This window comes from Mesoplodon bidens (assembly GCF_964165515.1).
Source record: "Mesoplodon bidens genome assembly, chromosome: 11".
In the NCBI taxonomy this organism is placed as follows: domain Eukaryota; kingdom Metazoa; phylum Chordata; class Mammalia; order Artiodactyla; family Ziphiidae; genus Mesoplodon; species Mesoplodon bidens.
The window spans coordinates 22,798,372-22,811,218 of record NC_138167.1 but is presented as its reverse complement, the minus strand read 5'-3'; the positions used below and the strand labels follow the sequence as shown (position 1 = coordinate 22,811,218).

The window sequence follows — 12,847 nt, the reverse complement described above, 5'->3', positions numbered from 1 at the left end:
AAAGAACCTAACCTTACACTTCAAGGAACTAGGAAAAGAAGAATAAACAAAACCCAAATTTAGTACAGGGAAATAAATCATAAAGCTCAGAGCAGAAATAAAAGGATTAGTGACTAAAAAAACTGGAAAATATCAATGAAACGAAGAGCTGATTCTTCAAAATATAAACAAATTGATAAACCTTTAGCCAAGCTCATCAAGAAAAAAAAAGAGAGGACCCAAATAGATAAAATCAGATATGAAAGAAAAGTAGTTACAACCAAGACTATAGAAATAGAGAGAATGATAAGAGATTACTATGAAAAAGCACACACCAATAAAATGGACAACCAAGAAGAAATGGGCAAATTCCTAGAAAGGTATAACCTCCCAAGACTGAATAAGGAAGAAACAGAAAACCTGAAAAGACCAATCACCAGTAATAAAACTGAATCAGTAATAATAAAAAAAAATTCCCCCCCAAAAAGTCCAGGGTCAGATGGCTTCACAGGTGAATTCTATGAAACGTTTTTTTTTAAGTTATCATCTATCCTTCTTAAACTATTCCAATAATTTACAGAGGATGGAATGCTTCTGAACTCATTCTAGGAGGCAAGCATCACCCTGATGCCAAAATCAGACAAAGACATAACCAAAAAAAGAAAATTACAGGCCAGTATCACTGATGAACATAGATGCAAAAACCCTCAATAAAATATTAGCAAACTAACTTCAACAATACATTAAAAGGACCATGCACCATGATCAGATGGACTTTATCCCGTGGGTGTAAGGAGGGTTCAATATCCAGAAAGCAGTCAATGTGATAAGCCACATTAACAAATTAAAGAATGAATAAAAATCATATGATCATCTCAATACACACACACAAAAAAGCTTCTGACAAAATTCAACATCCATTTATGATAAAAAAAACTCTCAACAAAGTGGGTATAGAGGGAACATGCCCCACATAATAAAGGCCATATATGAGAAACCCACAGTCAACATCACACTCAAACAGGGAAAAGCTGAAAGTATTTCTTCTAAGGTCAGGTACAAGACAAGGAGGCCCACTCTCCCAGCTTTTATTCTGCATAGTACTGAAAGTCCTAGCTACAACAATCAGACAAGAAAAAGAAATTAAAGGAATACAAATTAGGAAGGAAGAAGGAAAATTGTCACTGTTTGCAGATGACACACCACATGTAGAAAATCCTTAAGATGCCACTAAGAAAACTACTAGAACTCATCAATGAATTTGGTAAAGGTGCGGAACAGAAAATTAATATACAGAAATCTGTTGCACTTCTATACACTAACAATGAACTATCAGAAAGAGAAATTAAGAAAACAAGTCCTTTTATAATTACATCAAAAAGGATAAAATACTTAGGAATAAATCTAACCAAGGAAGAAAAAGACCTGGACTCAGAGAACTAACAGACACTGAAAGAAATTGAAGATGACACAAACAGAGGAAAAAATATACCGTATTCATGGATTGGAAGAATTGTTAAAATGACCATAATAGCCAAGGAAATCTATGGATTCAATGCAATCCCTATCAACATACCAATAGCATTTTTCACACAACTAGAACAAATAATTCAAAAATTTGTATAGAAACACAGAAGACCCTAGATAGCCAAGATAATATTGAGAAAAAAGAACTAAACTGGAGGTATCACACTACCTGAGTTCAAATCATACTACAAAACTATAGTAATCAAAACACCACAGTATAAGCATAAAAACAGACACAAAGATCAACGGAACAGAATAGAGATCCCAGAAATAAACCCATGATTACTTATATGGTCAACTAATCTACTAGAAAGTAGGTCAAAATACACAATGAGACAGTCTCTTCAATAGTGTTGGGCAAACTGGACAGCTACATGCAAAAGAATCAAACTGGACCACTTTCTCATATCATATACAAAAACAAACTCAAAATGGACTAGGGCTTCCCTGGTGGCGCAGTGGTTGAGAGTCCGCCTGCCGATGCAGGGGACACGGGTTCGTGCCCCGGTCTGGGAGGATCCCACATGCCGCGGAGCGGCTGGGCCTGTGGGCCATGGCCGCTGAGCCTGCGCGTCCGGAGCCTGTGCTCCGCGACGGGAGAGGCCACGGCAGTGAGAGGCCCACGTACCGCAAAAAAAAAAAAAAATGGACTAAAGACCTAAATGTAAGACCTAAAACCATAAACTCCTAGAAGAAAACATAGGCAGTATAACCTCTTTGACATCAGTCTTAGCTATGTTTTTGGATATGTCTCCTCAGGCAAGAAACAAAAGCAAAAATAAACAAATGGCACTACATCAAACAAAAGCTTTTGCACCATAAAGGAAACTATCAACAAAATGTAAAGGCAGGCTACTGAAAGGGATAAGACATTTGCAAACACTATATCTGCTAATGGTTAACATCTGAAATATACAAAGAACACATAAAACTCAACATCAAAAAAATAAATAATCTGATTAAACAATGGACAGAGGACCTGAACATTCTTCCAAAGAAAACAGACAGATGGCAACAGACACGTGAAAAGATGCTCAATATCACTAATCAACAAGAATATGCAGATCAAAAATGTAATGAGGTATCACCTCACACCTGTCACAATGTCAATTATCAAAAAGACAAAAATAACAAGTCTTGGCAAGGATGTACAGAAAAGGGAACCCTCATATAATTTTTACAGTGAAAATTGGTGCATCCACTATGAAAAACATTATGAAGTTTCCTCAAAAACTTAAAAGTAGAGCTATTATGCGGTCCAGCAATTCTACTTCTGGGTATTTTTTCAAAAAAACCCGAAAACACCAATTCAAAAAGGTATATGTGGCACCCTTACGTCCACTGCAACATTACTGACAATAGCCAAGATATGGAAGCCACCTAAGTGACCATCAATAGATGAAAAGATAAAGAAGATGTGGTATAGATAGTCGATGGCATATTACTCAGCCATAAAAAAGACCTAGATAGCATTATGCTAACAGAAATAAGTCACACAGAGAAAGACAGTATCATATGATTACATTTGTATGTGAAATTTAAAAACAAATGAACAAAAATAACAAAACAGAAACAGAGTCATATATGCAGAAAACAAAAAGGTATTTATTTACCAGAGGGAAGGAGAGTCAGGGGATAAGTGAAATAGGTAAGCAAGATTAAGAGGTACTAACTTCCATTTATAAAACAAATGTCACAAGGATGTAATGTACAACTTAGGGAATACAGTCAATAATATTGTAATAATTTGCATAATGACAGATAGTAACTAGACTTATCATAGTGATCATTTTATAATGTATAAAAATATCAAGTCACGGGCTTCCCTGGTGGCGCAGTGGTTGAGAGTCTGCCTGCCGGTGCGGGGGACGCGGGTTTGTGCCCCGGTCCGGGAGGATCCCACATGCCGCAGAGCGGATGGGACCGTAAGCCATGGCCGCTGGGCCTCTGCGTCCGGAGCCTGTGCTCCGCAGCGGGAGAGGCCACGGCAGTGAGAGGCCCACGTACCTCAAAAAAAAAAAAAAAAAAAAATCAAGTCACTATGTTGTGCAATTGAAACTAATATAATATTGTAAGTCATTATACTTCAACAAAAAATAAAAGAACAAAATTTTTTTATTTTTAAACAAAGTTAATAACTACAAAAATTATTAATTTATTTCTATAAATTATGTAACAGAACCGAAGTACATAAAAAATTTAATGAGTCATTTCTTCTTTTTTTTTGAAAACATTTTTTTAAACCATCATTGAATATGCACTTTAAAAATCTACAGAGAACTTTTTTCATTCTGTATTTGTTCCACAGCATTCTAGCTGACAGTACAAAATAGGAGCTCATCAAACAGCACATGAAGATAGCCCAGGAGCATTCATGCATCCAGAAAAACAGAATAGCTTCTAAATCTCCATATATTCCCCAGTTAAGGGAAACCACTAGAATGTACATTTCTAGCGTACCTTTTAGTGGCATTTGGGGATTTAGCACTTACAGTTCTATCACCTGGGGACGACTCCTAGGGTTCACAACATGTTTTTGAAACCTAAGTGCTATGAGGCTGGAGTGTGGACAAGTCACTGAGCTGATGAAGAACAGACCACTGTCAACACAGCCCTGCTGTTTTCAACCTTCCTTCACATGTCAGAGACCATATTGTAATTGCACCTACAAATCTGAAAATTCACAGAGGACTAGATGATGTACTGCCCATGAATGTCAAAGGCAATTGGAAATCACCCAGTTCCATATACAGACAGGTTTGTTTCCAGGAAAAAGAGACCAAAGCACAGAAGCAGAGGACAAGAAAACATTTTAGATGATATTATATTCTCATGATAATATCCTCTCTATGTGAGGTTGGCTTGTTAGACCTTGACCTTACATCAAGCATATGCTAAAGGGACCTTACATACACTTTGAAAAGGGAAGACACGAATCAAATAAAACTAACCAGCTTGAAAGCAATAAAGGAGAACTGAACTTAAACACTTCCACACTGGTTTCAACAATAATTTGTTTCCAGAACAAGGAAAAGTTCCTACCTATATCTGTACCCCTTCTTTATCAACTCCAGAGTACCACATCCTTTTCCAAAACTGTCAGTCACACACATACACATTCGCGTCTTGTGTTTGGATCTGGCCCTCAGGCGATTTTAGCCAGCCACTTCTCCAAGTCCTGGATGCCAGCAGAGCCAGCGTCCCCTCTTCCGCCCTTGGCACTGCACTCCAGGAACTCCACTTTGAGGGGCAACTGTGAGAATTCAGATTCTTTGTCTTTCTTTCCCAGCTGAGCAGTGGCAGTGCTAGAACTGTCCAGTATGCTGGGGGCAGCAGAACGGGTGACTCGTAAAGTACTGATTTCTTTTTCAAGCTGCTGCTGAATTAACTTTGCTGATTTTGCCATTGTAACGTCTTGCTTATTACTGCAAGCGATTAAGAATGACGGTGTGTTCTTCAGACCAATACGGTCAAGGAGGACTTGATACAGACACTCTGCCACATCTTTCACCTCTCGCTGGAAGGCTGCACTATCCACAACAAACACAATAGCCCTGGATGAAGCCTTAAACCGCTCTAAGAACTGAAGTCTCAAGCTCTCATGGCCAGGGAGGTCAATCAAGATCAGGCTAATGACCCTGTTATTGCTGACTCTGTAGACAGCAGAGCTGTCAGTGATGGAAGTCTGAGTGTCTCTGTAAAGGGCCTGTTAACAATCTGACAAAAAGCAATGTTTTCCCGGAGTCACAAAGGCCAACAAGAAGAACAGCTCTTTGACTGCTCCTTCTGCTCCCGATGAACTTCCAGAACGCCAGCGTCAGCAGCACCGCGATGAGCGCCACCACGACTGACAGCAACGTCGGGTCCCTCTGCCGCAGTTCCTGCCGCAAGGACTCCAGGTAGAGCTGGAAGGCGCCTCCGACACTGCCGCCATTCCCCATCCACCGGGAGACGGCGGAAGCCATGGCTGGGATTCTAATGAGTCATTTCTAATAACACTGTTTCACACGTCACTGGAAATAACCAGCCTTTGTCTAAAGAGAAGAATGACTTAAAATCACAGCGGAATTAAAATCTGAAAGTAATTCCTCTTGGCACCATCATGGAAACAGGTGCCAATACCAAACAATCACAAGGAGAAAGAGAGAGCATTTCCATTCTTGCTTTATTCAAAAATTAATTCAACACCAGTATTAATTATATTAATCTGATATCGATTAAATAAGAATATATAGATGAAATTTCTTTGATCTATGTATTCTCAGCATCGAACTAAACGTAACACATAGTCAAATGTGGGGTGATCTTAATAAAAGTGATATTACATAGCAAACCCTAGTGAAATAAATTATTTCTAATGACCATTTTAGAAATTCTTCACTGTTTCTTCACTATTTAATGACCAATGGGTCATCAAAAAAGACCATAGTGTGTCACTGAAAAATATGTTACTCATAATATCTGATTGTCCTTCATTGTTAAAGATGATGAAAGATATTACATTTAAAATCAAAGGTAAATTTTACCAACTTACATACAAAAATGACACTACATCCAGCTTATATAACAAAGAAGAAAAAATATTTATAAATGTTAAATTCATTTTAAAATGCTGCCTTCTAAGACATGAAACTCAGACCTAGGCCACTTAAAACCAACTCACACTGTTGTCTAAAATGTCTGTTACACAGATACCAAATGGGATTTGCAGCTTGCCATGAGATTAAAACTTAAATTCATCTATATACTTTATTGAGTGTTGTTTTCTTCCCCTTTTTTTAATGCTATGAGGCACTGTAACTCAAACCTAATGCTGGACCAGGAGCTGTATTGATAAATAAGAACTTTACAATAGCCATTATTATAATGAAGTCGCCACCAGCATTCTACTCTTCATCAGTTTTACTCTTTCCAGATGTTTCCTTTATAATTTGAATCAGTTAAATATAAACCCATGTTTTCTTACATAGACCTCAATGTTGACATCCACCAGAAATATTCTCGACTTTTTAAAGTAAAAATATCATGAATTATATACACCATTTAAACCTGTGGCAGATTAAAGATGGCCACAAATTCTTTAATATGCCTCCTATCGAGAAGCAGAGTCTATGTCTCCTCCCCTTAAACATCAATGGGCTCTGTGACTGACTGCTTTGACCAGCAGTATGTGGCCGAAATGACACTGTACCATTTTCTGGGCCTAGGCTTTACAAAGTGACAGCTTTCACCTCGGGTCTTTCAGAACACTCTTTCTGGAGGAAACCACCCTCCACAGAAGAAATTTGATTATCCTGAGACCACATCCAGTAAGGTAACGCAAAACAGACATGTGGAGAGCTCACACGAAGAGAAAAATACCTAATGAATCTCCCACTCTTCATGTAAAGTTTGCTTTGATACTAGATATGTAAATGAAGAGGCCTTCAGAGGACCCCAGCACTTAGCCACCACCTGACTAGAACAGTATAAACCAGCAAAATCCTCCCCAAATTCCTGACCCACAAAATAGTGAACAAAATTAATTAAGTTTTGATGTTGTTTGCTGCACAACAGAAAAACAAAAACTATAATTTCATTTTATGGCATGTATAAACTCACCATGACAACAGAAAAAAAGCAGACTGCCAATTTATAGGTATAAGGCAATGAAATTTTTAAAAACTTCTAAATTATCAATTTAGTATCTGAGAAAGTTCTCTTGTCTTCCATTAACTAACTCATGAGTAAATCATGAGACAAACCAATGTTCTCAACTACTTTTGATTCTCACAGTGTGAAGGAAAGTGTCAAGGTTACAAGGACATGACCCCGAACCTGTGCTCCCATCAGCTAAATTGTACACTATCAAGAATTAGTTGTTTTTGTACATTCTTAATCTCAGTTTTATCTGTTAATATAATTACATAATTTGGTTAAATATTTTTAAAAATCTATAAGAACTAGAAGTAATTGTTCCCATGAATAAATTGAATACTTTACAACAAATTAATAAAGGCTAATTGCTTTAAAAAGAAATACTGTCAAGAGTCAAGACTATTTATAAACATTCAGTACAATAACCACTGGGACCATTTTTAACTGTCTCAGTACACTTAAAAGGAAATTGAAACTAGGAATTGAAGATAATGTTTTAAAGTTTTTTGTTTTGTTTTGTTTTTCTAACATCTTTATTGGAATATAATTGCTTTACAATGGTGTGTTAGTTTCTGCTTTACAACAAAGTGAATCAGCTACACATATACATTTATCCGACTTAAGAAAGTCCATGATGAACTCCAATCAGGAGATCTACGCTCACAGAAAAGATTTGGGCCCAACATCAAAAGACTGAACTATAAATATATATTATGTTTCAAGGTATGTACAGATCATCTTTATGACTACCCACTTCGGCCAAAAAAAATTTTTTTTAACTTAAAATTACCAGGTCAACTAAGTTGGATATAGGAGCCTGTACTATAAATTCTTTTTTAAAGTGTTCTTTAAATTAAGAAATAAGGACGAAGTTTCAGTTTTACAAGATGAAAAGAGGATGAATGGTAGTGGTAATGGTAGTATAACAATGTGACTGCACTTAATGCCACTGAATTATACACTTTATAATGGTAAAGATGGTCAATTTTATGCTATGCGACAAAAAGACTGAAGTGAATAGACTTCATAATAATAATCAAAAAGAAATCAAAAACATTACATTGGGCAAATTAAGCCAGTAACAAACAGTTCATATTGTAGTGGGTCAGGGAACAGGGCTAGAGTGGTATAGAAAGAGAGTCCATGTGGAATTAAAGAACTTTCTGGGGAAATGAAAACGTTTTGTATCTTGATCAGAGTATAGTTACACAGGTACATCTATGTCAGAACCCAAGAAGATATACACCTCTGATCTGTTCGTTTCACAATATATACAAATTACACACTGATTTTTTTTAATGGAGGTATTGGGGCTGGGGCAGAAAGACTGAAGAAATTAGTCTAGAAATTAATTCATGAGAATTATCTCCTGAAACAAAATAATGGTATTTTTTAACCACCAGAATTATTACACAGAGCAGCTCATTGAAAGGTAAAACACTAGTTGGTACAGAACCAAGACGTGCTACAATTTCTGACTAGTCAGTCATAAACGTTTTTAAATGTAAATAAGATATCACCATCCTTGATTACTTAAACTAAAACAACATATCCAGAAAGACTACAAGGCTCAGCTTTCTTCAGCTTAGCCCTGTTTTTCCATCTGCCTAATTCCTCCCTTCTACTTCAAGTCAATCCAATTTAATTCAACAAACCTGTTATACTACTCTGTGTAACATATTATGTGAGGAGCTAAGTATTATAAGGTAATACAAAGATGAATATATAGTAACCTCAACCCCCAAGGCACTTGTAATCTACTAGATGGCATTAAACAATAGATAACAGCTACAAGAAAAGACTTCAAGATACTCACGATATTCAAATTGAAACCCTGTGCAATTCAGACCAATATTTTGAAAGGTGATTTTTTTTTTAAAGTAAGGCAAAAGAGCACTAAGTAACTCGTCCTCTAGGTTTATTCCCTACACTACTCCTTTTTATTACCAGTGCAGGAAAATTCCATAAATATCTCTGTGTTTCCAAGAAACTTAAGAATGCAAATACAAAGGCTCTCCTGTATTTTTATACATAAAAGATAGAAAATTCATGGCTACAATTCTATGAGTGCATGAGTAAAAGGCTCCACCATATTTCTAATAAAAGATATTCAGTTTCATTCAAACCACTGACCATCGGTCCTGGCGATATATGGAAAATCACAGATTGCAGACTTTTCTGGAGTGAATTATTCTGCTTTAAAAACTAAAATTCTAAAATTAGAATTATGAAGTGACAGAAAACATCACAATCTGAATTCTACGTACACAAAACCACATGATTTTCAATGCCAAGTTCCTAATTTACAGCTGGGAAAATCACCATTGAAGATAGCTGAGCTTGGATCAGATTCACTTAACATAAAACCAGATGTAGACCTCAAATTACATGTGACATCTCCAGCCACTCATATAAATAAGAATAATGCAAGCTGAAAGACAATAAATTCACCTAGACCTTTCTAAATTTGGCCACCCTAATGGTGCTATAATGTCCCTTTCCTAAACTTCTGAAATAAATTAGGAGAAAGGAAAGAAGAAAACATACATATCTTCTCTAAGTACAATTAAAAACCTTAAATTACTCATTTCAATTCTTCTAGATAAAGTCCTTTAAACAAGTCAAGAAATTCTAGATCTTGAAATACACTTGTCATTTTTAAAATATAAAGAAAAAACCGTACTAGACTCTTAGGATATTAAGTCTTGGCATGTCATCTCAGAACTCTTCCCCAAACAATTTGTCACAAGTGAACAGAAACAAGCTGTACTAAGGATGTACAGAGATATTTCTTTAGTTGTTTGTTTAATCAGCTACCGATTTCCCACCATAAGGTAAAAAACCCAAATGTATGTCAACAGGAGTTTGTCCGCAACTATAAAATCACTTTACATCAGTTGGCTTCAGAAGTTTGTATCCTATGGAAAGTCCATTTAAAATTTTACCTGGCACATACATGCTAAAATATCTTGTTTTCAGTTTGAAGCCACACTAGATTACAACCCACAGAGACAGGATTTCTAGTTTATTTCTCACAACCCACATGTACAAAACCCAAAATCGCGACATAGAAAAGCGTTGTTAAAATTCTGTAATAACAGTAAAGCAAAATAGTTCACCACAGGGTTCTTTTCTTGGGAATTTTTTAAAGCCTCTGTATTCATAATATACAACACTTCAACATCTAAATTAAGTATTTCAAACATACAAGGCTCACCTTGGAACTCTAATTGTAAGAGCTGTTTTAGGTTATGAATCAAACCTAACCTAGCTCAAACACTGAAAATTGAATAATAATGCCATGATGGCTTAATATGAACATGATATCAAATTCTATAATTATTTCATGGTTTATTAACAGTATATTTCATACTCAATTCTAAATGGAAATTAGTCTTGTGCTTCTTTATAGGCACCTACTCCATGTGACTTCAAGAATTAAGACTGTCATGCAGCATCACAGAGAGCTGATGTGTTGCAGCTGCATCACTTCAGAAACATCAGAATGTAGTACCGAGCTTTGCCCGTAATAGTGAACACCACTTTGAGTCAATATTGTGGTCCCTCACTGCTATACGGAATTCAAACCATGCAACCCTCAGTGTCATGTTGATGTTTTCAATATTACCAAAAACCAATAAGCAAAAGTATTACTCAAAAAACACTTGGGATATTTGGAAGGTGAAATAATATGGGTTAAAGTTTTCTCAGTTATGAAGATACATCTGGAAACTCCTTTTGTTCTCAACTTAAGAAATACTTTATAAAATACACTGGCCAATTTCCCTGCCTTAGGAAATAAAGTATAGAGAATCCTCAAATTACATATATCCTTTACACATGAACTATTCAGGGAGTGGAATAGATTTGTTCATAGTATGCAGTGAGACTTCCATCTTCTCTTTCCACTTTTCATCCTCACCACTACCATGCAATGTTAAAGCAGTACATGTTGTTAAATACTCATTTCAGAAAAGAACGAACAGATACAAAGAAAACTACAAAAGTTTAGCCTTGATAAAAAGTCAACAAAGATAAGAAACAAGAGGTATCTTCGGGCTTCCCTGGTGGCGCAGTGGTTTAGAGTCCGCCTGCCGATGCAGGGGACACGGGTTCGTGCCCCTATCCCGGAAGATCCCACATGCCACGGAGCAGCTGGGCCCGCGACCCATGGCCGCAGAGCCTGTGTGTCCGGAGCCTGTGCTCCGCAACGGGAGAGGCCACAGCAGTGAGAGGCCCGCGTACAGCAAAAAAAAAAAAAAAAAAAAAAGAGGTATCTTCAAATATGTTAAGATAGAACACTCAGCTAATGAAATGAAATGCTCTTGACCCACGAGGCCTATAATCATTTTGCCAACCCACACCCTTCCCTCCATGCTTCTTCTAGCCATAAGGGTAGACAACCTACACCAAGCTACATATCTCAGCCATAATAATTATTCCTAAGGATAAGAAACTGACTCCAGCTGGATCAATCAATCTTTCCTCGGGATATCCGCAACTAGAAATAGAAGGGAAAATCCCATACATCACAAAACTCTCCTCATCTTCTAAGTTCTAAACCCAGTGCCTTAACTTACTCCTCAGCATGCAGGGTCAGTCCCACTTCAGAAATTTTGCCTGAACTATTCCCTAGAGTACTCTTCCTCCAGATATTTACATGGCTGGCTATTTCTTGTGATTCAGATCTCAGCTTTAATGCCCCCTGTGGACAAAGGCATTAGTAAGCAGCCACTTAATCACTGTCATATCACCTTATTTTAATCCCCTGCATAGCACTTACCACTTTAATATCCTTCTTTTTAATACTCACTGCTGTATCTCCAACACCTAGAATAGTGCCTGGCAGAAACTATACACTCCATTCATAATTTGTTGAATAAGTGAAAACTGTGAAGAAATGAGCCCAAAGCCAACAGCCACGGTCTTATCCCCATGGAAAAGCCAGTCTGAAAGAATGAAGCCACTAAGGAAAGAGACAAAAAGAAAACAAAGTAGAACTCCTTGAGGCATCTGAGTCTCTTCAGTCATCCCGAAGACCAGCTCCAACCCTGCCTATACTACAATTTGACTATGTATATCAGAGGACTTTAAAGGGTGTGCACATACCACGCTGAGGAGGACTAGGGGGTATGTAAGATGATCCATCAGAATGTGAGAAGCAATACTACATCTAAAATGGATTTTGTATTATCCTTTGTTTTAAAATGTACAGAATATATTATAGTCATACATATACACAATGTACAGATAAATATACCCATACTGGATGTACATCTGATACATAATAGAGATGAACAATTGAAAAAGTCAGGAGACTATTATTGTTAATGAGGAAATTTGTTTTTCTTAAGCTAGAATGTTTCAGGTTTCTTTCATTTCTAACCAAGAGACTTCTGAAATGTACTTAACACATATTTGATGCTCAAATGCTTGTAAAATGATGAATGCACAGACATTCTTTATGGCTCCAGAGAACAAGTAAAAGCTAAAAGTAAACAGATTTCAAATCTACATCAGGGCTTCCCTGGTGGCGCAGTGGTTGAGAGTCCGCCTGCCGATGCAGGGGACACGGGTTCGTGCCCTGGTCCGGGAGGATCCCACATGCCACGGAGTGGCTGGGCCCGTGAGCCATGGCCGCTGAGCCTGCGCATCCAGAGCCTGTGCTCCGCAGCAGGAGAGGCCACAACAGTGAGCCCGCGTA

The 12,847-nt window shown here is 37.2% G+C and overlaps 1 protein-coding gene and 1 pseudogene across 6 annotated transcripts in view; both read right to left on the bottom strand.

The window, feature by feature from the left end:
• Positions 1-12,847, bottom strand: part of CCDC91 (coiled-coil domain containing 91) — a 419,640-nt gene that overhangs the window by 358,098 nt on the left and 48,695 nt on the right. The gene's annotated exons all lie outside the window — the stretch shown is intronic.
• On the bottom strand, positions 4,313-5,472 carry LOC308625366 (signal recognition particle receptor subunit beta-like; annotated as a pseudogene). The gene has a single exon. The product of its transcript is annotated as a signal recognition particle receptor subunit beta-like (transcript).